Source organism: Scardinius erythrophthalmus (genome assembly GCF_964197995.2).
Source record: "Scardinius erythrophthalmus genome assembly, chromosome: 7".
Taxonomy (NCBI): Eukaryota; Metazoa; Chordata; class Actinopteri; order Cypriniformes; family Leuciscidae; genus Scardinius; species Scardinius erythrophthalmus.
The window spans coordinates 32,193,582-32,220,766 of record NC_138227.1 but is presented as its reverse complement, the minus strand read 5'-3'; the positions used below and the strand labels follow the sequence as shown (position 1 = coordinate 32,220,766).

Sequence of the window (27,185 nt, the reverse complement as noted above, 5' to 3'; positions counted from 1 at the left end):
TGCTGCAGGGCTGTAGCTTAGCTGGGCGCTGGAAGGGGCCAGCACCATGGCGTTTTGGTAGGGATCCCAATTCGTCAGGGGAACTCCCCCGACGAGGCGTCGGAGTTCCCTGCTGACGAAAGGGAACGTCTCGGTTACGTATGGTAACCCTCGTTCCCTGAGTCCAGGGAACGGAGACGCCTCGTCCCGTCGCCATGTTGCTGTACCTTCGTGGAGGGCTGGACACTGTTCGACTCCTCAGCGAAAAGCGATGATGCAATGTTTGCTTCCGGGCTTTATACCCGCGTTGATAGGCGGGCTGCGGAATGCAAATGTTGCATGCCAATGTTCATTGGCTCGTTTTAATTCACTCGAAGGCAATTGGTCTCCCTAGCGTGATCCCAATTCGTCAGGGGAACTCCCCCGACGAGGCGTCTCCGTTCCCTGGACTCAGGGAACGAGGGTTACCATACGTAACCGAGACGTTTGCATTGGTGAAATCATTAGTGAGAGTGTAGAAACTGTGTTGCAATGATAAGATCTTCATTCACGCAATCAACAGGCTGTCATCTGCTCAATGCTCATCACTGCAACCTTTTATGTGATGGGAATCTAAATACTTAAAAAACGTCTCACGATTTGTTTATCTCGATAGCTGTAATAGTAAAAACGTAACATAGGCCCTGTCCCAAATGGCTCCGGACTTGTGGACTTCCTCAGAGTACACACTTTGGTGATGTCATGTAGTGCAGACCTTTAAGGCCCTTGGCGCAAGTCCACAAGGGCGCATTGAGAGGTATTTTTGGGACAGACTCGATTGTCACGCCGGAAATAACGGTCTGGTTGTTGTTGGACAGGAGAAATCACATTTTTGCGCTCTGACGTCTTATCTCCATGTCAACTACACAGCCTTTTACAGTTCTATATTTTGATATTGTACATGCCACCTGGGAATTAGATACATCATGCTTATTTAAATGATGTATACAGTTGTACATAATAATACATAATGTTCCATTTGAAATAAGATTACAATGTTAACACATAATGAAAATGTGCATGAGTTTCAGATGAATTACACGTATCAATATTCATACTATGTTTACATATGACTCAGTAAAGCCCTGACATTCGGTTCTATTTATTTAATGAATCATAATGTGATCGTATTACGCACTATTATTATGTTTGAGACATCAGTTTATCAAATAAACTGTAGGTAATAACTGGTAAAATGTACATCTAGGTCATAAAAAACGTAATATTTTCTTCTCAGCCATGTCAACAATTATCAGTGAGCGAAATCTCCTCCCATCCGTTGTCTGATTGCAAGTCCTTTCGCAAGGATTCCTGGGTAGTTAAAGTGTGTGGAGCCTGCATCTATGCGGGCTTCGCGGAAGACCGCTTCAAGGGTACAAAGGGGACGCTGCTGAGCACACTTCAGAGCGTTAATATGCTGAATGGGACGGCCTACGGACTCGTAGACTCGGCGAGCACGCGCAATTTAAGTCCACGAGACCGAATGTCCGCATGAAGTGCGCCATTTGGGACATGGCCATAGCTGTAATAGTAAAAGTATTCGAGAGAGTTCCACATGTAATGCTAGCATTTCATATGCAAGCATGTCAGCCAATCACAGCAGTGGGCGTTTACACTGAAGTCTCACAGCAGACACGCCCCTTCAAACAGAGCGTTCAAAACAGAGGCTAAAATCAGGCTAGGAAATATGCCTTTTATTTCTAAATTATTAAAAAAAATTATCTTAAAAACATACTAACATTATAAGGGCACCCCAGGAAACATTATAAAATAATAAAATAATCCATGTCATGGGACCTTTAAAATACCCAGCAGAGAAGTGATATGAATATTTATTACTTAAATACGCTCTTGAGCACATAAATAATAATATTTGCTATCGACATAATATCTGTTTTAGTATATATATATACACTCACCTAAAGGATTATGAGGAACACCTGTTCAATTTCTCATTAATGCCATTATCTAATCAACCAATCACATGGCAGTTGCTTCAATGCATTTAGGGGTGTGGTCCTGGTCAAGACAATCTCCTGAACTCCAAACTGAATGTCAGAATGGGAAAGAAAGGTGATTTAAGCCATTTTGAGCGTGGCATGGTTGTTGGTGCCAGACGGGCCGGTCTGAGTATTTCACAATCTGCTCAGTTACTGGGATTTTCACGCACAACCATTTCTAGGGTTTACAAAGAATGGTGTGAAAAGGGAAAAACATCCAGTATGTGGCAGTCCTGTGGGCGAAAATGCCTTGTTGATGCTAGAGGTCAGAGGAGAATGGGCCGTCTGATTCAAGCTGATAGAAGAGCAACTTTGACTGAAATAACCACTCGTTACAACCGAGGTATGCAGCAAAGCATTTGTGAAGCAACAACACGCACAACCTTGAGGCGGATGGGCTACAACAGCAGAAGACCCCACCGGGTACCACTCATCTCCACTACAAATAGGAAAAAGAGGCTACAATTTGCACGAGCTCACCAAAATTGGACAGTTGAAGACTGAAAAATGTTGCCTGGTCTGATGAGTCTCGATTTCTGTTGAGACATTCAGATGGTAGAATCAGAATTTGCCTTAAACAGAATGAGAACATGGATCCATCATGCCTTGTTACCACTGTGCAGGCTGGTGGTGGTGGTGTAATGGTGTGGGGGATGTTTTCTTGGCACACTTTAGGCCCCTTAGTGCCAATTGGGCATCGTTTAAATGCCACGGCCTACCTGAGCATTGTTTCTGACCATGTCCATCCCTTTATGACCACCATGTACCCATCCTCTGATGGCTACTTCCAGCAGGATAATGCACCATGTCACAAAGCTCGAATCATTTCAAATTGGTTTCTTGAACATGACAATGAGTTCACTGTACTAAAATGGCCCCCACAGTCACCAGATCTCAACCCAATAGAGCATCTTTGGGATGTGGTGGAACGGGAGCTTCGTGCCCTGGATGTGCATCCCACAAATCTCCATCAACTGCAAGATGCTATCCTATCAATATGGGCCAACATTTCTAAAGAATGCTTTCAGCACCTTGTCGAATCAATGTCACGTAGAATTAAGGCAGTTGATGAAGGTGAAAGGGGGTCAAACACAATATTAGTATGGTGTTCCTAATAATCCTTTAGGTGAGTGTATATATATATATATATATATATATATATATATATATATATATATATATATTATATTAGGGGTGGAGCCGAACCCGAATACGGTATTCGGAAAGGCACAAATAATGTGTTTTTTACGAATACTTATTTCGAACAAATACTTAAAAAATATTTGTATTCGGGAACAAGAAAAACTTTATATCAAAAAGCTGCGTTTCCTCCGGCTGTAAATCCACTTGTTAATAAGAAAGGAGGACGCGGTGGAACTGCGCTCTCCATGATGACGAGGAAGTATCTGCAAAGAATTAATTGATTTCTAGCCCTTGCATTAGCTTTAGATATATTTATGGAGATGAGAAATGAAATAAAAAGCCGTCATCATGTCATTAATATCAGTCCATCAGAAAAGCTGTTCTAGGCTTATTCTTGGCTGGATAACTCTTAGCAGGTTTAAAAAGCCCTTTTAAAATTAAATATGAATGCAGTTTTGGATTAAATAAAAGTAGAGCCAAGTCAAATAAAACACGTTTTATCTCCTGTATTTGGTAACACTACAATAAGATACCATTCATTAACGTTACTTAATGTGCATCTAACATCAACACATTGAGTGAACAATATATTTTTACAACATTAATTAATGTTTGTGAATGTTATTTAATACAAACACTTGATTGGTCATGTTTGTTCACTTCAGTCATTGTGCATTAAATAATGTTAACATAAATAATGTTAACTTTTGATTTTAAAAATGTATTTTTAAATGAACCCCAAGGAGAATAATTGCGACAGTATATAACTATTGTTTATTGTTAGGTTATTTTATCTAATGTTATCTAACAAATTGAATCTTATTGTAGTGTTTTTAATACTACAGTTTCCATCTTTGTAACCGTGATATACACTTAAATATATGTAAATTTAATCTAAATTAAGCTTTGGTACCGAAATTGGTACCGAGAACCGTGGATTTTCACTGGTATTGGTACCGAATACTGAAATTTTGGCACCGTGACAACACTAGTAGCTCTGTTAGCTCTGTAATTTAGACAATAGGCTGTTGACAGAGTAATGTTAACGTTGGTAATGGCTGTTATGTTATTTTCTTTTCAATGACGTTCCTTGTTACATGTTCATTGCTGGATTTATGGAAAAACATCAACCAATATTGCATATCCATAATTATTATAATGGATATAATTAAAGAATACTAACACTATAACGTAAATTAGAAGTGTAATGCAAAACAAAAAAAAACGATTTTTGCACCATTTTGAATTTTACTCGAATACAAATACAAATACTTTTCCCCCCCTCAACAAATACAAATACAGATACAAATACCGGCTGCTTTGCACACCCCTAATATATATATATATATATATATATATTTTTTTTTTTTTTTTTTTTTTTTTACACACACATATATATATATATATATATATATATATATACACTCACCTAAAGGATTATTAGGAACACCTGTTCAATTTCTCATTAATGCAATTATCTAATCAACCAATCACATGGCAGTTGCTTCAATGCATTTAGAGGTGTGGTCCTGGTCAAGACAATCTCCTGAACTCCAAACTGAATGTCAGAATGGGAAAGAAAGGTGATTTAAGCAATTTTGAGCGTGGCATGGTTGTTGGTACCAGACGGGCCGGTCTGAGTATTTCACAATCTGCTCAGTTACTGGGATTTTCACTCACAAGAATTTCTAGGGTTTACAAAGAATGGTGTGAAAAGGGAAAAACATCCAGTATGCGGCAGTCCTATGGGCGAAAATGCCTTGTTGATGCTAGAGGTCAGAGGAGAATGGGCCGACTGATTCAAGCTGATAGAAGAGCAACTTTGACTGAAATAACCACTCGTTACAACCGAGGTATGCAGCAAAGCATTTGTGAAGCCACAACACGCACAACCTTGAGGCGGATGGGCTACAACAGCAGAAGACCCCACCGGGTACCACTCATCTCCACTACAAATAGGAAAAAGAGGCTACAATTTGCACGAGCTCACCAAAATTGGACAGTTGAAGACTGGAAAAATGTTGCCTGGTCTGATGAGTCTCGATTTCTGTTGAGACATTCAGATGGTAGAGTCAGAATTTGGGGTAAACAGAATGAGAACATGGATCCATCATGCCTTGTTACCACTGTGCAGGCTGGTGGTGGTGGTGTAATGGTGTGGGGGATGTTTTCATGGCACACTTTAGGCCCCCTAGTGCCAATTGGGCATAGTTTAAATGCCACGGCCTACCTGAGCATTGTTTCTGACCATGTCCATCCCTTTATGACCACCATGTACCCATCCTCTGATGGCTACTTCCTGCAGGATAATGCACCATGTCACAAAGCTCGAATCATTTCAAATTGGTTACTTGAACATGACAATGAGTTCACTGTACTAAAATGGTCCCCACAGTCACCAGATCTCAACCCGATAGAGCATCTTTGGGATGTGGTGGAACGGGAGCTTCGTGCCCTGGATGTGCATTCCACAAATCTCCTTCAACTGCAAGATGCTATCCTATCAATATGGGCCAACATTTCTAAAGAATGCTTTCAGCACCTTGTTGAATCAATGCCACGTAGAATTAAGGCAGTTCTGAAGGTGAAAGGGGGTAAAACAGTATTAGTATGGTGTTCCTAATAATCCTTTAGGTGAGTGTGTATATATATATATATATATATATATATATATATATATATATATGTAACTTTTCAGCACTACATTTCAATTCGTTAAATTTCAAATGTTCAATATTCGTTTAAAGAAATCAAATTCAGAACTATTTAAAATTTCACATAATATTCAATTTTGTTAGATTACACTTGTCAATAATTCAAACTTACACAATTCAAATTCGAATCATTTTGTCATATTATAAGCTCCATAGTAATTTGACAAGGGACCAAGTATTTAAGCTTGGTAACTCAGGGAAAATAATGTAGTGCATAATGCAAAACACCATGTTCTGAATGACGCCTGAAAACAATTCAATATGTAAAAAATACATGTATATTGCACAGCTATCATGTCAAAGAGCAGTTTAAGATCCATTTAAACCTGGTTCCTCTTAGCCAGATGGGTTTTTGGTAGATTTGGGTTGCTCTCTGAATGACAGTGAGGGCAGGTACACCACAACAGCAGTGCAGTGGTGTTAGCGCACATGGACTGGTTGGGTAAGATGCAGCAACCTTTCCACACCACAAGAGAGGCCTATTCAGAGCCAGTATCTGCTATTCTGGCCAAAGGGATTGCAGCAGCAAGACAGGTTGTGGTGCTTTTGAATGGGCCTCTATAAAGGCAAGTGCTTTGTATGTTTTTGTGAGGTATTGTCTCATTACCTGACACTGTGTGCCTTACAAAAGACCCAACCCTACAAACACTGAGACTGGGCAGACATTTACTTAACTTAACATCAGTTCATATGCAAGCAACGAAATGTACAGTTATTGTAAAATATTTGCCTATTAGATTCTCCATCAGTCTTATAGGAAAAAAAAATAATTTGGTAACATTAATATACTTTAAAATTCCACAAACTAAGTTTCACTTTCATTGTTATCATTTCCTTATTGTGGACACTTTACTTAGAGAAGAGTATAGTTATAACAGGAAAATATTAGGAGAACTGGGGAAGGAACAGGATCAGGAAACTACTTGAGCCAGTTTCAAACTTACAATGTTGAAGAAAAGGTTCTTTATATGATTTATGTAATCTTTTAAAAGACCATACTATTGATGATAACATTGAAAAACTTATTTTAATCACCTTATTTTGATATTTCTATAGAATGTGCTATCTAGCTTTTAAATATACAGTATATATATAATTTTGTGCAGTTGATAACCACACATGCTTTTACTGCGTAGTCAAACATGCTCAACTAAAAACAAAATCCAGAAAAATTGCTTGGTACTTCTGGGGTCTGTGGTATTGTTGCCAAACACATTATTAAATTGTTATGGGTCTGCTAAATGAATAAATGTTTTAAAGTTTCTTTATTCAGAGGGAGTGCATTACAGTGATGGAAAATCACTTCAACATTTAACGTATACTTAACACATTATACAACATACAGCAGGTAATAATTGATAAACAATAAAAACTTTATTGCGTTTCTCAGTCTCGATGCTTTGTTCTTCACAACATCCTTTAATATTTAAAAAAGTACTTGTGAAAATAAAACAGCACACATTGTAATATCTAATAAAAGCAATACAAGTGACCAAAATAAGCAAATAATGAAAGTGAAACTAAGTTTGTTTTTGTCTTTAATTCCTATAAGACTGATGGAGAATCTAATAGGCAAATATTTTAGAGTAACTGTCACAGACAGTGAGAGAAGTCTTTAATAAATCCACAACAAACACTCAGGAAATTGTAAGCGTAAACATTAACAAAACCACGTTTAATAAAGACGATACTGGACATATGAACTGAGAATACATATGAACTTAAATACATTGGGAGAGTAATCAAGATTTTTTTTTAAAAAGGAGTGTAGAACTAATTAACCACCAAGGAAACTGAGAAAACTAGAGAAAACCGGTAACACAGGGAAAACAAAACAGTGAAAACCCTAATTTGGACAGGTAACAGATATTTGTCTCTGATCAGTTAAAAGCTAATAAATATAACCCCAAATCAAGAACCGTGATATTTACAAATGTAAGCTTTTCTGTAGATCTATAAAAAAAAAATAAAAAAAAAACTCTACATCAGTTTAGTTGCGCATTGAAAGTGATAGTCAATATATATGTATGTAATATATTTTAGTTATATTTTTTTAGCTGTCATAATTATTTCTCCCGTATTGGGAATTTTCTGGATAGGCCTGTGGAGTTCTGGAAGAATCTTTTATGGAGATACATGAACAAACTGGAACTTTTTGGACCCATGCATAGGTCTGGTGAAGGAATGGCTCATGAACACTGTCAGTCCAGGGTCAAACAGAACTGTCTGACGCTTTGCTGCAGCAGGAAATGAAGATCTTGCAGGAACAGCCTTTAGTAGTTTTCCAGAGGTTTCTCTGTTCTTACACAATACACTTTATGAATACCATTATGTGCAGAAAATACATTCGAGCAAGGTAAAATAAATATAAACACAGTATAAATGTTCATTTGATGGCACATGGATATGCAACCTATGCAATGGCACTTGAAAGTTAGATTAAAAAAAACCATTGTGTCATCAGCGTGTCAGTAGTGATGAAGCTTAGCCATTTTTATGTATTCATTTTAATAGTTACAAAGGTTCTCATGGTTAAATCATTGTTCATTTTCTAATTAACTTCAACACTAGTGGAAAGTTTCAGTTCATATGAGTGATTTGAAATATATATATATATATATATATATATATATATATATATATATATAGCTCATCAATCAGATATCTGCAGTCACAAATCAGTTCACTGTAGACAAGTTGAAGAACCAACGAGCAGTTTTATTCAATCCAAATATGAACACAAGCAAAGAGTTGACTTGGCAAAGAAACATGAGACTCACCAGCAGCAGATAGACACTAACAATACACAACAAGGTAAGGCAAACAAGAGGGCTTAAATATACATGGATTAATCACATAATAAGGAACACCTGGAATAATCAAACAATAAGCTAATGACTAAACTGAACATAGAAACACATGAATAAACCAATGAAAACATAACACAAAGTAGGGATGCACCGATACCAGTTTTTCCAGAACGAGTCCAATACTAATACTTTTAGTTTTAGGACTTGCCGAGACCGAGTAGCCTACCGATACCTGTATTTTCATTGCATTTTTAATTAAAATAATAATAATAATAATAATTGGGAAGAGCATGCCTAATTATGCCTGATAAAATTTATTGTAGGAGCTTCTGTTACTTTCACTGTTCATATTATTTCTCTAGGCTATCATATTTTATCTTTAATTAAATAGCACAGTGAATATTTAGAGCTGCTCCAGCAGGGCTCAACCAGTCAAGAGCAGTGAATGATTTTCTCTCTCTTTTGTTGTTAGTTAAATATTGAGGACAAAGACAGCAGTAAGTGTATTAGGCTGCTGTCACTTTAAGAGCTGCAGGCATCCAACATACACGCGTATTCTTTTCAACTGTTTACGTTCAGCCAACTATGTTTCACAAGGAGACTTGCCTATATGGGCATTTTGACATAATTTTGTGTGAATTTGTCCATTCAAGCACATGAAGACATGAAAGAGAACAAGATTCAATGGGCTATTCCAACGCATTCTCATCCTATCAGTATATGACACCTTGGGATGAGAATGGGCTGGCTATTCACATGCTGTATGAGGCAGCATTCTGGGATTTTTAAATGTACAGAACAGCTCGTTATGCTGCTTGTTATCGCAACCTGGTATTCCCTACTATATTTATTTAAGGGGTGGTTGAATATGATTTCACTTTTCTAACTTTAGTTAGTGTGTAATGTTGCTGTCTGAGCATAAACAACATCTGCAAAGTTACAACGCTCAAAGTTCAAAGCAGAGGGAGATATTTTCTTTTACAGTCCCCATGAAATCAAAATTGACCCTATTTACTTTGTTAGCGCATATTACTAGTCTTGTGGTGAACAATTAATCCGTGCAAGAAAATATTTTTTTTTAAAAAAATTTACCATGGTAATCTTTAATCAAAATCTGAAAATGCCCCTCCCCTCTGCATTGGAGGACCTTCTCTGATGACGTAGGTTTGAGGAATTGGTTTGGGCAACGCGTAACCACTCCCCTCAAACCGTTAGTCTGCTATGAGCAGAGATGGAGAGGAGGAGCGCTAGAGTAAAACCCTGCCCTCTGTTCAATATTCCGTTTCACTGGGAAATACGTCATAACACTTGAGAAAAGTCGTTTGCAACTTCCGGTTCACGGGGACTTTAAAGAATTTTGCTTTTTAAGGACTACAACAAACGGCTGGTAGGGACTACATGACATTCCTCCCGGGTTAGTGACATCACCAACCCTAAAATTTACATAAACCCCACCCCCGGAACGCGATTTATAGATTATCAAGACAGAATATGCTAATCAATGACTAGAAGATAACTAAACATATAAGCTACATAAATTCATCAACTAACGATTCAGAAATGTTGTCTACATGTTGTTACTTCTTCTTGAGTCTCTCCACTGACCTGAGGTTTTTGAAATTTCCATGTTTGTTTGAGGTAAAAGTACACAAACTGTTGTAGCTCCGCCCCCATGCTGGGAGCAGCAGCTCATTTGCATTTAAAGGGACAGACACAAAAAACGGTACGTTTTTGCTCACCCTCAAAAAGTGACAACTTTAACATGCTATATAAAAATATATGTGGGGTATTTTGAGCTAAAACTTCACATACACACTCTGGGGACATCAAAGACTTATTTAACATCTTGTGAAAAGGGCATTATACCACCCCTTTAAATCTACTATGTTACAGTTTACGGCACTTTAATATATTCTCGTTATTTCCCTATAGCAGGTAATAAATCGAAAGTCTCGCACATTCACAGAAAACATCTTACTTCCGCATTGAAAAATAAGGTGGATACATAAATCATGTAACATTTCATGTTTTTACTTACATACGATTTAGTTTTAATTCAAATTACGCATGTATGCTGAGTGAACGATCATTAATCAAGATCATGCAACTCTCTTTACTGTCAGTTAACGTTAGTAATATGCTCCTCATTTTACTTTTTTGCTATCACCCTATCCGACCGAACTACACACTTTCCAGCGATATCTATGAAAAAAGGATGCGTGCTCGACAAGCTTGCGCGTCTGTGCCGCTGCGCTCTCAATCCACTCCGTGTTTCACTTATCAGCTCGCACACAGCAGCTATTTTTGCATAAATATTTCATTTGTTTAACATTCTATTAATTCGATACATTAACTTCATAGACATCCTTCTCTGATATATCCATTCTGCTCTCTGTTTGCTCTATTGTCTGTGTTTTATTTTATTTTTTTTGTCACAAGCAAATGTTGGTATCGGAGCATTTTAATGAGTACCCAATCACAGTATCGGACCCGATACCTCAGAGCAAAGGAAACACATTACAAGATCACATGTGGAACAGGGGAATCACGACATAACCAGGAAACATGTCTGTGAGAAACTACAAAATAAGACCTGAACACAAACAAAACACAAACTAAAAACATCTGGCATATTTTTTAGTTAACGTATAGGCAAAAGCCACTATTCATCGATGTCTACCTGATTGCACAGAGAGTCTACGAAGTGGCTGTAGGGGTCCCTTCTGTCGAGAATTTCAAGGCAGATCCAGCAGAAATCCCGCCTACAAGAGGAGCAGGTCATGTGGTTACAGCCCGCTATTTTCTATTAAAAAAAAAGAAAAAAAAAGTCAGGGATGAAGGTGCACAAACATGAAGTTTTTGGAAAGTGCCAGATTACAATAACTGATGGATGTTTCTACATTTCAAGCAGTATTGTTTACCGTATTTTTAGGTTCACTTTTAATGAATAACAATTGATGGAATTTAGGATCAAATCCGATCATGCACGTGTCTTATATACAAGGCCCCAATAATTCTGCTTCTGTGTCTATTGTTTTTCTCAGTCAACAAAAAGAGAAAATATAATTATTTTTCTAAGATTTTTCTAAGGATCACACATTTAGGACCACACAAGTGAAATGTCTGTTTGCAGTCATGAGCTAGTAGTTGCTGACCTGTATGTTAGCGTGACAGGAAGGGCAGATTTTAGAGTTATCCATCACCCAGTCTTCGCTTAACGACTCTTCCGTTGCTCTTTGAATTAGCCTCATTTCATAACTCATTTCAAGTCGTTCCTTCTCCTTTTTACTGGCAGCAAGGTACGCATCCCTCAACCTGCGAAGCTCTTCTGTTAAAGAAATGCAGAACTATTATACTGAGCAAAGGAGAGTCCAAATGTCTTATATATATACACATACATATATACCTGTACATATATAAACATGCTGTAAAAGAACATACCAATACTGTATATATATATATATATATAAAATAATTTTATAACAGTTACACTGAAAAAAATGAATCATTGACTAGTTGAATTTACTAAAAAAAATTATGTTAATTGGATCCACATAATTGATTTTAGCTATTTAAACAAATGCATTACGTTGAACTAAGTTCAGCTTAATGCATTTGTTTAAATGTAGCTAAAATCAATTGTGTGGAACCACTTACGATAAATTTTTTTAGTAAATTAAATGATTTCAGTAAATTCATTGAATTTACTAAATGTTTTTATCGTAAGTGGTTCCACACAATTTATTTTAGCTACATTTAAACAAATGCATTAAGCTGAACTTAGTTCAACGTAATGCATTTGTTTAAATGTAGCTAAAATGAATTATGTGGAACCAATTATCATAATTTTTTTTAGTAAATTCAACTAAGTCAATGAATCATTTTTTTCAGTGTAGGCCCAGCCTCTCAATATTAACTTTTTTTAACGTTTACTTTAAATAAAATACTTTAAGTATATATCGAACTTTTCAATAAAAGCAAGATCACATTCATAATAATGATGTAGGAATAAATATCACAGATGCAATGAACAGATATTGTATAATGTTATAATATTTTATTCTAATGACAGTCCGCTAAAAACATTCTGTAAGGATGCTTATGTTTTTGTGTATTGTGAAAAGCAAGTAATCCTAGCAAACCCCTTCAGTTGAACACTTTTCAGGTGGTGTTTTACAACACTAATGGCACCCAGGGCAGCATGAAAATGTCCGGATTTACTAAAGGCACGCAGTGAAATATTAGCAACGAATAGGCGTGGACACTGTTATTTTTTGTAGCTGAATTTCAGACAATTTTTGGGAGGAGAGTATTTGAATAAATCACGCAAAGTGATTTACTTTGGTTTGTGGGTCAATTTATTGGTATTTTCTATTTTCCCCATCATTTAAAGCCAAAAAAAGCATGTCTTATCCCATTTTACACTTGACATGACTGCGATAGATACAATGCTTTTGGTAGATTGCTTTGGTCTAAATGGAAATGAGCTGCTGCTTCTGTGTTCTTTCCACTGTATTCTTTCCACTCCCATCCTGCTTTTATGGGATTGGGGTCTCACAGCAATTTGCCCTGTTTAGTAAATCTGTCCCTAAACCTTTGCAGAGCCTCTACACAGCCTTAACCAAGGCACTTACAGCGTTGGAGGTAACACATTAACGTAACTTACGCAATCAAATTACTTTTTTTTCAAGTAACTAGTAAAGTAACACATTATTTTTAAAATTACATACAATTATCTCAGTTAATTTTTCTTAATAAGTAGGTTCCTTTGTTTTCCCAAGTATTAACTGACTGCTCTCCTATGTTGTAAGAAATCATGAGTGAACATGATGTTATTAAAGTTCTAGATATGTGAGCATGCATTTACTCAATTGCACAAAAATATGGAAAAATGAATAACTGTAATGCAAACTCAGAATATTACGCAAACCTGCAATAATAAAATGTTAAATAACACAAATAAACGTTTTATCCAATGTCTTTGCTGCTGACCTTCGATGATCCAATTCAACCTATATACTAATACAAAAATTACTTTATGTAAACATCACATTTGTGTTAAATTTTTGTTTTTATTGCTGAAGTAACAGTGTTGAAATTTCTTCTCCTGCATCCTTTTCTAGAATGAAAGCACAGCTGGAACGTTTGTTGTACAGGTGTGATTTTGCATTTCCTTCAGAACTTTTCCCTTTTGGTGTGAATGGGCAATTTTTATTATAATTAAAAAACAAACAAGCAAGCCCAGCCCAGGTGAGAAAAGCAACGCAAAAGTATGTAACACATTACTTTCCATGAAAGTAACTAAGAAACGCAATTAGTTACTTTTTTGGTAATGCATTTACTTTTAACTTACCCCAACACTGATTATAGACACAAAATTGTCTTCTTTATTTTCTGCATTTCACACCTGTTTTAGCTGGTTGCCTAATCTAGCTTTATAATAATCCTGCCGTTGCTATGAATATTGTTGGCTCTGTGACAATTTCCTTCATCTATTGTTGCTTTGGATAAAAGCATCTATTAAATGCACTAGTGTGAGTCGCTATTCAAATAAAATTGATTGACCTAACTCTACTTGTGTTTATGAACATTGCCACTCCACTGTGATCTTACCTTCTTTGCAGAAAGAGAGGGGATGATATGCTCGCTTGCAGAGGGTGCAGAAGACGAATCGGCAAGAGGGGCAGATGCCCATGTTGGCATCAGGCTCGATCATCACAGCCATACAGCAACTCATGCGTGGACAATAAACAACATCTGCCATTAGGTTCAGACTCGACTGCAGGAGGAGGCGGTCATAGCGGGCGAATTCCTCTTCGCCCACCAGAAGTTTCACCTACAGTATAATAGCAGTACAGTGGTGTTAGTTCCCTTTAAACTACTGTTCAAACAGCTAAAGTGCTTAATAGTCAAAACCTATTCATAGCTCATACTCAGGCACAAACACGCAAGAAAAAGTACCTGTGCAGGAGAGGCCAAGGACATACACTCGGGCTCAGGACAGGTAAGGCACTGGACTTTGCCATCTTTTATCTGAATCTGAAAGTATTCCTTCACACATGCCTTGCAAAAAACATGCTGACACTGTCAGGATGTGGCAAAAAGATCCAAAAGCAAAGGTATCTCAGTTCAAAGTCTTTAATAAACAACAAAAACAGGAAAGATGATCGCTCAAAACTGGAACTCAAATAGCGCCCTCCAGGAAGACAGCTTCTCAGTGGATACTTTGTCAGGAGAGATAATGTAGAACAGAAAACACTTCTTCTCACAATAGGAACCTCGTTGTAGTAAGCAGTCCGAGCAGAGATAACTCAAAGAGAGGTTCACCACAGCTGATAGCAGGAGACAGGGCAGACTAAGGCGAATGCTGCTACACAAGACAAGACAGAGGTAAGACTTCTGCTGACAAAAATGGAAGAGCGTTACTCACAAAATAATCCGACACAGACAGGGGGGAACAAACACCAGAAGTAGACCGAGTAATCAGACAAGACAAGACACAGGTGAGAGCGCAAAGCAGCGTGCGCGCGAGTAATCAGACAAGACTAGACACAGGTGGGAGCGCAAAACAGCGCGAGCGCTGATAGTAATGATCAACAGATGATGACAGAGTGTAAACATGGAAGTGTGTGTGTGCGCTAACGAATGAGTGAGATGAGTGTGTAAATGAGTGCTTGAATGAGTGTGTGTGGTAGTTAGAGAGTGAGAAAGAACAGAGAAGCAACCCAGATCCTGACAGACACTCTTTGAAGAGCAAAGAGTTGGAACCCAGATTCTCAGAGAAGCAGATTCCACAGGAAAAAACCTTGCTATCAAACTTCTTCTGTTTCTGAGCTTCATTAAAATCCAGCAGCTGGGTTAGTATATCTGTGTGAGGGTCAACTTCTTGGACTGCTCGTTGGTCCAACTCTCGCACTTTGCTCTTTTCTACAGCAGTGTCTTCTACTTGCTTCTGACCAGATTCACAGTGAGGCTGCTCACCAATGGTTTGGACCTCGAGGGGAGATTGGATGTTCAGAAATTCCAGAGTTTCTTCCATTAGAAACTGGATCCAGGTAAAAAGAACCACATTGCCCCTGTTCTCTTCCCAAAGTTTATCCAGTCTCTTGCAAAGTGCAGTGATCTTTTAGACATTAAATAACTTATTAATTGAGCAGAGATTATCTTAATGATTATGCCATTATGCCAATATCATGCCCAAAACTAAAATACCAAATAATTCTATAAATAAAAATACAAAACTATTTAATGTTATCATCTAATTGCACAAGATCAATGCTAAAAATACAAACCTGAACCATGGCCGTAGCCAGCTATGAGGTCACCGAGGTCCGGACCTCGGTCATTTTTTTATATTCAAAAATAAAATTTCAAGCTCTCTGAATGATTAATTAGCCGTTTAAACCGCGTCATATGTGTGTTTGCAATTTATGTCGCTGCGAGAAGGTAGATCAGTGAACGGGGCTTGAGAGCGTGTTGTGAGCATAGACTGTAAAAAATGCGGCAGAGCGCTTTATGTCACTTTATTATAATTTATAAATAAAGCGCAAAAGAAACTACAAGCATGATGCAACAGCATCGTAGTTGATGTCAATTTGAAAGTCATGAAATGACCAAAAAGTGCCAATAAACTTTTTTTTCTTTTACATTTCCGATAATGGCGCGTATAATTTGCACTAAGTGCCTGTCTTTTTAGCAAAAAAGGCACCCACAACTAAATAGCTACAGTTGCACGGGTCGTTGGGCGTGCGTGAGGTGCTTGAAACTAAGTAGCTTTTGACGCGTTCGACTCGAGTTCGAATCCGCCTTTTGCCGAACTCGCTCTTCTCCCTCTTCTCCCTTTTCCCAATACACATGAGATGTAAAATGTATAGCCTAACATAAAGGTCTCTAGCGTTATATTTTGCCAACGAACTAATATCGAAACCGTGATATGGTTTTGTGCTTTATAAAACAGCACAAGACTTTAAGTATCCTATATAGGCATTATGTTTGTGCTGCGTGATTTAAAGAAAAGTGCGCACTTTGCTCACGCGATCAAAGGGTTTATTTCTTGCAAGTGAAGACATTAGGACAAAAGTATTGTAATTTTCCTATAGTGTAATGTAAAATATACTTTTGAAATATTCATTTTCATTTATTAGGCTATATGGATTTTATGTCATAGGAATAATTATAGAAATCATTATTATATTATTATACTAATTGTTTGGCATACTAAAACACCAGTTATAATGTAATGTAGACTGAAACTCCATATCATAACTAAAAAATATGTTTGAGCCCCCTTTAATGTCCAGGTACAAGTCAATGTTTTTTATTTGTGCACAGTTCATGGGTTGAAGCCCGTTGAAGCTCTTAATTTTGAGCTCTCAAAGAGCACCAGATTGATGCATTTAACCTTAAAATGTACAAAATTTTCTTGCGGGGGAGCATGCCCCCGAACCCCCCTAGAGGGACAGAGGTTTACCCAACATAGTTTTACAAAATCCTATATGGGAAAGATCTATCATTTATGAACTTTACTCCAGCATAGTACAACAAAGTTCCTTTTAAGTCAGTAAACTAAAACTCTTAATGCAAAATTAAAATGTCCTTGGACAAACTATACATTAGGCCTGCCTAAGGGGGGGCCTACAAGACATTGATTGTGCCCAGGGGCCTCTGAATTCTTAATCCGGCCCTGCACCTCACCTCGGACCTCACTAATTTTCAAACCCTGGTTACGGCCTTGACCTGAACTCTTGAAAGCCACTTGGAGCTTAAAGTAAAGACTGGAGCCGATGATGAAGGGTAGTCTGTAGGTAGTTCAAAACTCAGAACCAAGGGGGGTAGAAAGGATATTCCAAACTCTACGCATGCCTCTCCTATGAAAAATATGCACAAAACATCAGCTTATAAAGACTGTACTTAATAATTATTATTTTTTACTTTTTATCTCACACCGTGGACTTTTTTCTCGTAATTGCATTTTTAAAAAGTCAGAATTGTGAGATATAAAATCGCAGGTGCAAGAAAAAAATCTTACCACTTTTAAGTTTTGTTACAGTTTGAATGCAAAGACAAAAAAATGTGACTTAATTGTGTGTTTTAAAAAAAAAAAGGCATAATTGTTGAGTACGAGAACGTAACATCGGTTCTCTCTAGAAGAGGGAACGAATACTGCGTAAGTATCTTACGCTAGGGGAAAATCTCTTTTCCACGAGATATTGAAGCCAAAAATTATCCTTAATTTTGTAATAATGTAAAACGCGTTGCGGCAGCATGCAGACATAGGCAAGACAGCTCGCGTGCCTATTGGCTGACCTGCGGCAACTGCAGCAGCCTATCGAGAGAGGGCTCTCGTGACGTCAGATCCAATGAGGGCGCTTCGCGCCCACTGCGTCACGTCCCGCCGAAACAGGCGTGGCTTAGGCCTATAAATACGCTCGACAGGCTGATAGAATCTGGTTTTTCATCGCCGAAGCGAACCAGAGCGTGTTGCATGCACGGCTAAGATACGCAGTACTCGTTCCCTCTTCTAGAGAGAACCGAGGTTACGTTAGTAACCGAGTACGTTCTCTTACAAGAGGGCTCCCGTACTGCGTAAGTATCTTACGCTAGGGTAACCCAATGTAAAACGCTGTGCGTGCTGAGATCCAACACCAAAGTCCCAAGGGCAGGTGCCCGGGGTTCATATAGTGCACAATCACCAGGGAACTCAAAGAGAGTCCGGGAAAAAACAGCATTTTTTCCCAGATTTAGTAGCGTCCTATAAGGCGCAAATTACATTAATAGTATTCCATACAGACAGGGCGAAAAACTCGGCCTGAACTGATGAATATTGTGGGTCTTACACACTGCCCATAGAGTTATTCAGTCGATCAGCGAGCAGCGCTCAGCAGTTTCAGTATTCTGAGCCGATAGCATCAGAACAGACAATACTGATTTGTTAGACTGACAGCAGCTTAGCATGTAAGGCGGGAACCTCTAGGTTATAAAACCCTATAAATGTAGACGGGGAGGCCCAGCCTGCCGCCATACACATATCTTGCAAGGCAATCCCACTGGACCAGGCCCACGACGAGGCCATGCCTCTTGTGGAGTGCGCTCTGACACCTAACGGGCACTGCAGGCCCTTAGAAGTGTAAGCCAGTGCTATACCATCAACTATCAATCTGGATAGACTCTGTTTCGATGCAGCTAGTCCCTTAGAACGTCCGCTGAACGAAACAAAGAGCTGCTCCGTCTGTCTGAAAACAGTCGAGCAAGACACATAAGCCCTTAATGCCCTGACCGGGCAAAGGAAGCTCACGTCCTTCTCCTCATTAGAGACCGGCAGGGTCGACAGGGAAATCACCTGTGCCCTAAACGGTGTGTTGAGGGATTTTGGAACGTACCCGTGCCTTGGTTTGAGTATGACTTTCGAGTCATTTGGCCCAAATTCCACACACGTCGCGCTCACTGAGAGCGCTTGTAAGTCCCCTATGCGCTTCACTGAAGCAAGAGCCAGAAGAAACACTGTCTTGAAAGACAAGTGTTTAATATCTATCGTTTGGATCGGCTCGAATGGGGCACCTTTCATGGCTTCCAAAACCGTAGAAAGGTCCCACACAGGGACTGAAGGAGGTCTAGGAGGATTCAGCCTCTTAGCTCCCTTAAGGAAGCGGATGACTAAATCGTTCCTTCCAAGTGACTGGCTGAGCGCCGGTTTAGTAAACGCTGCTATGGCCGCCACGTAAACCTTGAGCGTGGATGGGGTCCTGCCCTTATCCAGCAGCTCTTGTAGGAAGGAGAGAACCTCCGTCACCCCACAGTCTGGGGGTGATATGCCACGAGCTGTGCACCAGCTAGAGAACACCGACCATTTTGAGGAATTGAGCCGTCTGGTAGATGGGGCCCTAGCCTGCGTGATCGTGTTTAACACTCCCACTGGGAGGTTAGCGGGTACCCGTTGATAGCCCACACATGTAGGGACCATAGCTCTGGGCGAGGATGCCAAATCGAGCCCTTGGCCTGAGAGAGGAGGTCCCTCCTCACTGGTATTGGCCATTGGGCAGTGCTTGTCAGCTGCATCAGAACTGGGAACCAGGCCTGGTTCTTCCAGAGCGGAGCCACGAGTAGCACTGAGCATCCATTTTCCCTGATTCGCTCTAATACCTGAGGCAAGAGCGTGACCGGGGGAAAGCATAGAGCGGGCAGCGGGGCCAGACATGGGCCAGCGCATACCTGCTTTTGGAAAAAACTCCGGACAGTGAGCGTTTTCTTGAGACGCAAACAGGTCTACCTTCGCTCTGCCGAACTTCTTCCACAGCAGTTGGACTGTCTGTGGGTGTAGAGACCATTCTCCTGTCGGAACATTGTTCCTGGACAGTCTGTCTGGTCCCATATTCAGAAGGCCTGGCACGTGCGCTGCTCTCAGCGAGCACAGATTGTGCTGAGCCCATACCAGGAGGCGTTCCGTCAGCCTGTAAAGGTTTCGGGACCTGATACCTCCCTGGCGATTTATATAAGCCACCACTGACATGTTGTCCGTGTGGACCAGGACGTGGTGTCCTCTTATCTGGGGACAAAAACGCGTCAGCGCGTTGTCTACCGCCAACATTTCCAGGCAGTTTAAATGCAGAAGCTTCTCCCGTTCTGACCACTGGCCGAAGAACGGTCTGCCCTCGAGCAGCACTCCCCATCCCGAGGTGGAGGCGTCCGTAGACACCACCTTCACACTCGAGGAAGTCCCCAGGCTTACACCTGATTGGTACCAGTCGGTTACTTTCCAAGGATTCAGAGCTGAGACGCATTTCTGATCAACCTTGAAACGAAACAGACCGGAGGTCCACGCTCGGCGCGGTACTCGCGCTTTTAGCCAGAACTGCAGTGGGAGCATGCGAAGCAGACCCACCTGAAGTACCGACGATGCTGAGGCCATGAGACCCAGCATTCTCTGAAATTTTCTGAGCGGGACAATAGCACCGCAGCGGAAGGATTCCGTCATTCACTGAATATTCAGTGCGTGCTGTGGCGATAGTTGCGCTGTCATAGACAGCGAGTCCAGTTCTGTGCCCAGAAAAGATATTCTCTGACTGGGAGACAGTAAACTCTTTGCCCAATTGACTCTGAGACCCAGATTCTCGAGGTGTTTGAGTAAAATGGTCCTGTGCTCTAAGAGCTCTGAGTGCGATTGAGCTAGAATCAGCCAATCGTCCAACTAGTTCAACACTCGCATGCCCCGGAGTTTCAGGGGTTCGAGCGCCGCGTCCATGCACATCGTAAATGTACGGGGTGCCAGGGACAAGCCGAACGGCAGGACTGTGTACTGATATGCCTGGCCCTCGAAGGCGAATCTCAAAAATCGCCTGTGGCGTGACGCTATTTGTATCTGGAAATACGCGTCCTTCAGATCTATTGAACCAGTCCCCTCAACGAATTTGCGTGAGGATTTTTCTGGTTGTGAGCATTCTGAACTGGCGTTTTGCAAGCGCTTTGTTCAGCTGTCTTAGATCTAGTATGGGTCTGAGACCCCCGTCTTTTTTCGGTACCAGAAAATATCTGCTGTACAGCCCCCCTTCGCTCTGAGCTTGAGATAAAGGCTCTATGGCCCCTTTGCTCAACAGTTTCGTTACTTCGGCTCGAAGTAGGTGTGCTACTTCAGGCGTCGACTGAACTGTAGCGAATAGCCTCTCTTTACAATGTTCAGCACCCACTCTGAAACCCCGGGAAGCTCTGCTCATGCATCTGCACGAATGGCTAGGGGTTGAATGAGCTGTGAGCTCTGGTCGCGTGGCGACCGAAGAGCTTCGGTGTGCTGTAACATAAACGCTATGCTTGCGACATTCGAGGCAGGGGGCGCACTGATCACAGCGGGCAGTCTGCCCGCGCTCGACCCTTCTATGGCGGTTCACCGAGAGGGAGAGGGCGGGGCGAGCCCCGTGGGGCTTGTCATGTCTGTGAGTGAATGTGGGTGCGGGACAGCGGGCACATTTACTGCACTGAATACACCGTCTGCCTGGGCAGACTGAATGTGCGTTGGTTTCATTTTTACAGAAACCGTGAGACATGCAGAATGTAGTGTTTGTGGGCACTGGGTCGTGGGCACATTTACTATGTTTAATGCACAATCGACATGAGTCGATTTTATGTGTGCGAGCCCTGGATTGTGGCGGGCTGTGTCTGTGTGTAGGAATGAGCACTGAGCTGGCATTTTTACTACACTCATAACACCCTCAGCCGTGGCCAGAACACCAGAAAATACACTCTTTATGGGATTTATCTGGGTCACCGTAAAAACGGCGTTTGTGTGCAGGCAAGCGGGCTGTGGTTCCGGCTTGTTTACTGCAAAATACACTGGAACAGTTGCATTTTCTGGAACTGAACGAGCGAGAAGTTTTGGTGGAAGTCTGGCCGCAGCGAGACCTGAACACCGTCGTTTCCCTAGACGTGCTAGGATGACTTTGAGGCCTCGGGCTTTACCGCAATCCTAGGCCGGGGCCCACGTGGAGAGGGCCAGCGGTTAGCAGAGCGAGAGCGTGGTCTCGAGTCCCGGGCCTGTCGGCGCTGCGAAGTGGCGGCGGTGGGTGGAGGTTGTGGCTGTGAGCTTCGAGCAGACAGCTGTTTCGCACGGCCTGCTGTGGAGCTGGAGCGCTTCGGCAGGATGTGCTTCATGGCCTGTGACGCTTTCTGCCCTTGAGCCATCTTTCCACAAAATCATTGACAGAAGATCCGAAGAGGCCGGCAGAAGAGAGGGGAGTGTCGAGGAATGCAGAGCGCTCTGAATCAGACATCTCCGAGAGCGTCAACCACAAATGTCTCTCAGCTACGGTGAGAGAGGCCATGCTCCGTCCTATGGCCTGTGCAGCGGACTTAGTGGCACGGAGAGCGAGGTCCGTGGCGCTCCTTAAGTCTGGCACGCAAATCGCTTCCAGTCCATCCTCATCCAGTTTTCGGAGGAGATTGGCCTGGAAGATTTGCAAGGTGGCCATCGTGTGCAACACCAATGCAGCCTGTCCTGGCTGAGTATGGTTGACGTCGTGCGGCAAGCTTTGGAAGGTAGTGCCAACTTAGCGCGCCGTCCAGCAGAGGGCGGGCAAAGATGAGCCGCTATGGCTTCTTCCACCGGCGGAAGATCTTTGGCACCGTCAACCGCGGAGAATGTCAGCGAGACAGAGGAACGCATTCTGGCTGAGAGGGGAGCGTTCCATGACTTAGCGACTTCTTCATGAAGCTCAGGAAGAAAAGGCGCGGGTCTAGAAGTCGGCGAAGCGCGGTCCCCTTGAAGGAAAAATCCATCCAGCCGGTTGTGTGCAGGCTGCTCAGGCGTTGATCACTCTAGGCCGAGGCTCGGCCTGTGCAAGTAGACGCATCAGCTCTGCTTCGATGCTGGCTCTTTTTCCAGAGGGCGCGAGATCCATAGAGCTCGCCCAATCCTCACTGCCCGACGCCAGGATAGAGCAGGTATCATCCCCCACAAACACGGCTTCTTCGTCGATATTCACGACGGAAGCGGCGGCCGCTGTCCATCAGGAAGAGACTCTAGCTAAGCGGGTGAAGCAGGCGGGCAAACCGGCGAGCTTTTGTGGGTTGGGGGAGGTTCCGGGACCTGTTGAGAACGGCGCTTTTTACGGCGCGGTACCGCGGCGGGCGGAGGTGCAGTCTCAGAGAAGGATGCCAGGCGAGTCCTCAGAGTCACCATAGGCAGTAGCTCGCAGTGAGGGCAGCCGCCGTCAGTGAGCGCGAGAGCTTCGTGATCATCACGTGGCGATCCCCGTCGCTGAGTAGGGCTCGACACGAGCCACAGGAAAGGGGCATCTTGAAAGAGACGCCCGGCTCTTTTAGTGCAATGAGAGTGTGTGTCGCGCCGGCTCGTCTGAAAGGCTTTCTCAGACGGCGCAGCTTCTTTCTCTCTGGATCCAGCGATGCGTGAGCTTCGCTGAAGTGATGAAAAATCAGATTCTATCAGCCTGTCGAGCTGTATTTATAGGCCTAAGCCACGCCTGTTTCAGCGGGACGTGACGCAGTGGGCGCGAAGCGCCCTCATTGGATCTGACATTACGAGAGGCCTCTCTCGATAGGCTGCTGCAGTTGCCACAGGTCAGCCAATAGGCACGCAAGCTGTCTTGCCTATGTCTGCATGCTGCCACAACGCGTTTTACATCATTACAAAATTAAGGATAATTTTTGGCTTCAATATATCGCGGAAAAGAGTTTTCCCCTAGCGTAAGACACTTACACAGTACGAGAGACCTCTCGTAAGAGAACTGCTGTTTTTTGCCTTGGTATCATGTTTTATTATCATGGTTTAGTAGTCTATAATAGTTCAAAATACAATATTTTTCTAAATCACAGTTTTTACTTATTTATTTATTTGTAAGCAAATCTTACATAAAATCTTACCCTTGACTAGCAGTCTGAAGTTAGGAGGAAGCTCAAGGCACAGTTGGATCTTCCCCCTCTGTCTTGATTCTGTCCTGTGAAACTCCTCTTCATCATATATGCTCTCTAGTGCCAGCAGTTCATCTGCTTGTGCTTCCTGGTCAGCTGACATTTGAGATAAAAACAAGTATTGTGAAACTTCTCCAATGGATTTTTAGACTGCTAACTCCCGAACTGATGCATGACAGCGCAACAGGGACTGCATGTAGAATATTAAATAGTTTTAAAGTCCACATAAAACAGTATTCACATGTAACTTCTGTAAAGTGATGTATTCACAAGTAAAACAGGATATTCAATGAGAAAACAAAGCTGGACTTTATTTTATCCATGATTGAAAATGCATGAAAAGTGGTCTCTGAACGCCCCCAATAGACTCTGGCCTAATAGAGACCTCACAAGGAAAAACAGTCAACTTTATTACAGTTACTTTTCTTAAATAAGACATCCTTGATGACTAATGCAGCTTTCAAATGTGACCTCCGGAGGACGGAGCCTCCGAAATGAGACGCAGCTGAAGTTACACTATCTGTATGCCTTATCACTAGGTGGCGATAGTGAAGCTTAAAAAGCGAGGAAAGTGAAGTAGAAGACGAGCTATACTATAGCAGAGCCCGTCTACGGAGAGCCTGCCCACTCCCTATTAAGTCCTATTGTACCGAATTTTGGTTGTAGTTGCACCAGAGTTCTACTGGGGGCGATCGCCCATGAGTGCAAAATGAATGGGAGTCTATGGGGCTAGACGGCTAAATTTGTCTCTTTTACCCGATTGCCGTTGAGAAATCTCAGATTTGAGTGTAGGTTTTGCAAGTTCAACATGGGTTATAGGTCGAAAGTTTAATGAACAAGTACTTATGTCCTTTCAATTTCTTACATGTTGAGTTGTTGTTGCCCATAACACGCTAGCATTCTGCTAATGAACACTGATTGGTCAGTGGAGGACTGATTACGACCAGAGATACCGCTTGATGGCATCGTGGCATCCGAAGCGGGACTAGAAACAAACAAAACAAAAACTCTTCTAGCACGTGTATTTACCTGTGTCAGCTGTGTTGTCAATGCCTCGAGAGAAAAGAAAGTGCAGAATGCGAAAGCACCAAAGTGACTGAAGGATTGCCGTAAAGCAGTATCTCTGGTCGTACATGTGTATGACGTCATTGACATTTTAAAAGACTTTTTAATACAAATAAGTGACTCTAAAAAATCTAACACCCAGCAATGTGTAATTTCTTTGCATCTCCTTTCGAATACAACATTCAAATTACTAGACAAAAAATTATATCTTAAGAAAAGTGGATTTTGAGGGGTATAGCGCCATAGACCTCCATTCATTCTGCACTCGTCCTGTGAGCGCCCTCATATGGAACCAGAGTGGAACTGCAACCAGTTCAGAAGCCGGAAGTTTACTGAGAGTGGAACTTCTCCCCTTATAAGACATTCTCTGACTATAGTGACAACATCAGCAGCTGTGTCTGAAAGCTGATAACTGCTGCCTTCGGAGGCTGCATTTCAAGGTAGAAAGGCATCAAGGCACGTCCGAATCAAATATTATTTTCACTTCCTGTCTCCTGAGATACCTTCATCTGATCAAGTTTTGAAGACCGCATAGATGTATCCTTCACTGCCTTTGATATCCCACAATCCTGTGCTTTCCATTCTGTGACAGTTGAGCTAAAAAATAAAGATGGTGTCTGAAAGTTGCGGTTGGTGGACAATTTGTGTGTAAATGTACATTTTTAACCAACGTTTTCACTTCTGGTGTCATTTATAGCGAGAAATTACAATTGTAGTAATTAGTAATTAAATATTCACCTAGTTTTCACCAAAGGTCACTCTATTTTGATGTAGATCATTAAACCATTACGCTGCCTCTGAAATCAGTTTTGTGAGGTAGGCTACCTTCATGCGCAAACACTGCCTACAAAGTCATTGCCTTATAGGGCAGCGAGGCAACAAGTCAGCTACCTAAGTTTCCGCAGACAGCAGGTGTGTTCGACATCGCTGTGGCCGGATGCTGGTGGGGAGGAGCTCAAAAAACGGAGACGTGAAGTTGGACACTTTCTGCTTCCAGTGCACTGTGTTTGATATTTACCACCACAGCTGAAGTGAAATAAGAGCAACATTTGTCAAATACACAGACGTTCCAGATACGTTTCCATTTAATACTTTATGTACTGCTTAATACAGCATCTGTTTGAATAAAATAAAGAATAAAGAATAAAGTTCAACATAGCAAATACTACTTAAATTCGTTTTTTTATCAGTTTTATTTTGATAAACATGATACAATATAATATCGTGACTACATGAAAAGAGATTTTACTTGTTACAAATATGCTGATTTGTGAACATTAGTGGAACTGAAGGTGTGAAAATAAACACAAACACGTGATCGTGATCGTCATTCGCGCTGTGAATCCGGCCAATCGTAGAACAGTCGTGTTGTCATCAGAGCTCGTGCAGCCGCTCTTGAGAAGCTTTGCAGAATGAACCAGTCGGCTGCTCTCGAATCGCTCCAGTGGTACTTTGTCTCAAGTCTGAAAAAATTTCTAACCGGCATGCACTGCTTCAAGTCACGCAGCGCTGCATGAAGTCGAACAAGCCTAGCGATTCCAGAGGGAAGGGCTCTGATGTCATCCTGAATGGCAGTTTCATTGTAGGGGGCATAACATGAGATAGGGGGCATGGTTTGCCTACCGTGGGGCATAGTCGGACATACTTGGAGAGATGGTGCATATCGGTTGCAAAGGGGGCGCTAGTGAGCACCTAAAATGACAAATGGGACACCCAACAGTTTTGTGTACTTAACGGACACGTGCACACTGTAGACATTGCAAGACCAAAAGACCTCAAGTGCAGACGAAGTGTGCCATTTGGGACAGGGTCATTGTTCTGAGAATCAAAGTGGCTTTGTTTCCTCTCCTAAATTTTTCCACAAGTCGTAGAAGAGCCTGAATCAGCATTAGCGCCAACCTCAGGCTGAATTACACAAGGACACTAGACCTCTGCCAATTCTGCATGTGTTCAGTCATTTAAGGTAAAAGTAGATTAATAGCAGTTAATCAAAGTCATACATAGCTTACAATACAACCCAG

The 27,185-nt window shown here is 41.5% G+C and overlaps 1 pseudogene across 1 annotated transcript in view; it reads right to left on the bottom strand.

Moving 5' to 3' along the window:
- Positions 1–11,116: 11,116 nt before the first annotated feature.
- LOC308693808 overlaps positions 11,117–27,185 on the bottom strand; it is a 29,437-nt pseudogene continuing 13,368 nt past the window's right edge. The window contains exons 7-16 of the transcript in view: positions 26,895–27,012; positions 24,052–24,195; positions 22,986–23,170; positions 22,132–22,353; positions 19,616–19,990; positions 15,429–15,808; positions 14,647–14,769; positions 14,299–14,521; positions 11,841–12,013; positions 11,117–11,488 (exon numbers count right to left, since the gene is read on the bottom strand). The product of the transcript in view is annotated as an uncharacterized misc_RNA (transcript). The remainder of the gene's footprint in view (positions 11,489–11,840; positions 12,014–14,298; positions 14,522–14,646; positions 14,770–15,428; positions 15,809–19,615; positions 19,991–22,131; positions 22,354–22,985; positions 23,171–24,051; positions 24,196–26,894; positions 27,013–27,185) is intronic.